At 39.5% G+C, this 4,437-nt stretch overlaps 1 non-coding gene across 1 annotated transcript; it reads right to left on the bottom strand.

The window, feature by feature from the left end:
- Positions 1-3,950: 3,950 nt before the first annotated feature.
- LOC114706799 lies at positions 3,951-4,110 on the bottom strand. Its single transcript, XR_003736574.1, has one exon. It is a non-coding gene; the product is annotated as a U1 spliceosomal RNA (small nuclear RNA).
- Between the last annotated feature and the right edge of the window lie 327 nt (positions 4,111-4,437).

Here is a 4,437-nt window from a genome sequence, read left to right as displayed (position 1 = left end):
GGGAGCCTGGAAATAGTATATGCCCAAACATCTCAGAGAGCATGCAGAAATATGTTTTCCTATTCAGGATAAAATTTTAAGAAAGAACTTGAAAGATCTATTGTCAAAGTTCAGGATCTAGTGGAAAAAAAAATGCTATTAGCTAGTACTTTGATGTAACTTTTTATTGTTCGTGTTAAAAATAAAAATGCAAATTGCTAAAGAGAGAAGACAAAGGGGTGAAGAAATATGCTTGACATATATATATATATATTTATATGTAAGAAATTTTTGACTTGAAAAAGTAAACTATTTTAAGAATTTAAAAATACCAAAATTGATGGAACCAGAGCGCCATTGCAGAAGTGACCCCTCCATCAGTTTTCAAGTTGTCTGGCTGGTAGGTAAAGCAAAAATACCAGGACTCTGACCACATCCAGATTGTGATGTTGCTAATAAGAAACTATATTAGGCTATTATTTAAAAATATACTCATCTAGATTAAAGACTGTTAAATTTTTAATTTGGCACTGCATTCCAAGACTGACTTTTATATAATCTTTTTCATTATAGTTACTGAAGTGCTGAAGCATGACAAAAAGGCTTCCTTTATTTTACCTGCTAGAGAGCATTTGGAAACCAGCTCAATGAGGTCAGTAGATAAATAAATCAAACACTTGATTCATATTTTTCTAAATGAATGCAACAAGCAAACTCTTGGTCAAACCATGAGATCAATTTTTCCTTAGTCTCATTCATTCATGTCTTTATTGAAAGCAAAAAGCTCAGGCAGCTACAATTTCCCGCTTTTCATAAAAGATAGTATATGTTGCATAGGAATATGCTAAGAAAGAAATTAAAAGCAGATTAATACATTTGTCAATAGAGCAAAAATGGGTACAGATATTTCTGTATCATTCAGGAGGGAGAAGATTCTTCCTATTTTACTGACTTGTTTCCTTCTTAATTGCAGCAGAAACCTGGGTACTGACAGCATCCCTGAGTGTCACACTGAGGCTCCCACACACTCATGGGACTCCAGAAAAAATGTCTTAAGGAAAGACCTAGGTTTCCATCCTGTGATGCTCCTGCAGATTCCTTGCTAGATGACCATAGTGATCCATTTGGTCATGAGTCTGCTTTATCACCCGCCAAGCGATGGCCTGATAGTAGAAACTTGTAACCCATCATTTCTCCTGATGACTAAAATCCACACAAATCCCACCCCTCTCCCTCCCCAAAGAGGCTGCCTGCCCCTCTTCTCTCTGTGTTTTTTTATGAATCACGTGTCTGCATTTTTATATTAACTGATTCTAATGCATATAATTGTGTTAGAGGCTGACTAAAACATAAAGCCAAAACAATTAAGAATGTATAATATCCTACTGTAGGGAATAGCATCTTCTAAGAATTAATGTCTTTAGATTATCATAAATAAAGCATCGAGAAGGATACTTGTGCATAGATCTTTAACCACATCTCTAATTTTTCTCTAGATTAGAACTTGTGGAAATGTTTCTATCAGATCAAGAGGTAATAAAATCATACTTACATAATTTTAATTTCTCTTCTCCCAAGAAGTTAAACACTGCATATGGCTCTTGCCTTATGCATTGCTCCTATAAAATAGCTATTTACATTCTCTGCCTATTTTTTGGTTGTCTTCAGTTTTTACCATCTCATTAAATTGCATGTCTTATTTGTAATTTAAAAAGTGGTTTGGAGAAAGGCAGTTAACAAATGTGTCATCAGCATCATTTACTTATTTCTGTAAATTTTCCCATTGAAGCCCTTCTGAAAACATCTAAAATTTTCCATTGGCACTGGGTAGAGAATCAGGCAAGACTCCTCAGTACCCAAAGGCAGTGCTGGGCTGCCATCTAGTATTGATGCGTGGAACTGCCCACAATATGCACTGAAAGCTTTCTTATATTTATGACATATGGAATTCTGTAAACATAAGAATGTCACCTTATGTACCAAAGCATTGACATAAGCCCAAGGCTAATGTCAATGAATGCAAGAACCAGGGTTCCCACCTACTCCCGGCAAGGTATGCTGCATATATCCTCACATTTCACACTTGTTCACCTTGACTGAATAGAAAGAATGTCACGCTGAACACCAAGAAAGGAGGGTCCTTCTGATCTCGCTGATAACAAGTGTACTGACCTTCATGTGCCCAGGACTCAGTTTCTGTACGCTAATGAGTCACAAAGGGGCACTGCCCTGTCGCTCATGCCCTCCAAGGATGAATGGCAATGGTGCACTATATTTTTTTTCCTGGGACCACCATAGTTGTGTCAGCCTAGTGGTTTCCCTCCTAGCACTGTGTCTTCTCATCTCTTCTTCTCTCCCTCCACACACGGAGATGGCAATCCTTTCCTAGGTGACCTGGCCACCAATCCTCAAAACTGTGGTCCAATAGAGAACTTTGGTGGAAGAAGGATTGCAGAGTGGTGGGAATCAATGACAGTGACAATAGCCAAAGTCCCATCATCACACAGCATCTGGTTCCCATGAGGACAGGGACTATTTCCAATGACTCCTCATCTTTTCAGTGTCTCCCCAGGGCCTTCCTGCTCTTACCTATGCCTCTTCATTCTTCCTCAGGGCAGAAATATGTCCCAAAGTTCAGCCTGTTATTGCTCACCTCTCCCCATATGCTACCCTAAATAGAATTATATATGTACACATTTGAAATTTTAACAGGTTGATTTAAAAAATTTTTCAACTCCAGGGCAGAACTTGCACTTGAATCCCTATTACATGTGTTCACTCCCGTTGGAGTTGTTAACAGAATTTCCCTTCCCTGACATAATCCTACATGATGAACAAACACACAAATTTCCCCTGCTTTCTGTTTAGATGTTGATTCTGCTAACTCTTTCCTTCCTATCAACAGGGGCTTATTCAGGAGTGATAGGATTGGGAGGAGAGAGTTGGCTCAGTGGTGAAGAGCACTGACTGATGTTCCAAAGGAATCAGGTTCAAATCCCAGGCAGTCTGGTATCCGATGATGCCGCAATTAAAAAAAAAAAGTGGTAGGATTATTGCAGTCCTATTTCTTTGATTCTTTATTCTCTGAGTCTAGATTTCCTACCCCCATACTGGGCAGTACCAGCATCATGTTTTTAAATATGCCCTGATAGGACCAAGGGTTAGTAAGCTGAATGAGGCTCTATCTTTATATGACTAACAAATTAGGTATCTTGAGCATTAGCCTCATTGATGATGTCCTAATTGGGTGCTAGACCCCTCAGTGTGATCCAGATCTTCTTCTTGACCTGCCCTTTTAGCTTCTTCCCTACCCTGCCCTACCAGGACTCCTGTGCTCTGGCCATCATTTCATCCCTGTATCCTCAGACCATGTTTTATAAAGCCTTGCCACTTCTCCTGGGGTAGGTGAAGAAGGCACTCATGCCATCTGAGATTTTTGTTTCATTTTAATGCAAACTTTAAGCCTCATCTCATACATTAAATCTAAATCTAAGTCTTAGTAAGATCCTGGGAAATGCGCATGTGCATTAAAGCAAGGAGATACTGAACACATATCTGCCCACATCCCCTGCCTTTCTCTGTCATGGAAACTATTAATTCCCTTAAATGCAATTCATTATCTAAATGGGTCTTTCTTATTTTCTTTATTCTTTGTTTTGTTTCCTCATCACATTGGAGACTGGGCTTCAGGACAGCCAAGATCTTGGCACACAGTGCCATGTTTCTTCATAGGCACCCAATCACTCAGTCGTTGCTTACTAAATTAAGTTCTGTTTTTATTTTCTCTTGTTCCTCATTGGGTGCACCATAGCCCCTGATCCATCTTTTTTTCTCTCCTTTTCAGGTCTTATATATTCATCAAATCACAAAATTTGAAAACAACAATGTTTCCTTAGTATTTCAATCATACTGCATCTCTATTCTCCTAGAACCTGTAGGATCCATCCCGACACCTCAGAGATTCCTCCCATCAGAGAAGAGCATGGGTGTAGTATCCTACCACAAATTATGCAGTTGAGTTTTCCACACTTGGAGAAATCACAGGTTCAGCACCTCCAGGATGGAATGGATAAGCCTCTCCCTGGGAAAACCACCTTCACGATCATGGTATCTCCCCTGCCAGGTAAGGTTTTATTTTTATTTATTTGTTTATTTGGTAGATTGGTTGGTTGGTTGGTTGGTTGTTTTTTTAAGACATGGTTTTCTTGTGTGGTCCTGGATGTCCTGGAACTAGCTCTGTAGTTGGCTGGCCTCGAACTCAAGGATTCACCTGCCTCTGCCTCCTGGGTGCTGGGATTGAAGGCATGTGCCACAATGTCTGGTTTACCTCAAAGGTTTCTTGTGTGAGTATCTTGTCCATGTCTCTCCAACAAAAATATGAAGTTCAGAAAGGCAGAATCTGTAATTTTTCTATCTCCCAGAGTCTCGGGCTGGTGGATACATGCATTCAGTCTTTAT

The sequence above is a fragment of the Peromyscus leucopus genome, chromosome 13 (assembly GCF_004664715.2).
Source record: "Peromyscus leucopus breed LL Stock chromosome 13, UCI_PerLeu_2.1, whole genome shotgun sequence".
In the NCBI taxonomy this organism is placed as follows: domain Eukaryota; kingdom Metazoa; phylum Chordata; class Mammalia; order Rodentia; family Cricetidae; genus Peromyscus; species Peromyscus leucopus.
The sequence above is the reverse complement of the archived record's forward strand: the minus strand, read 5'-3'. Positions and strand labels throughout refer to the sequence as shown.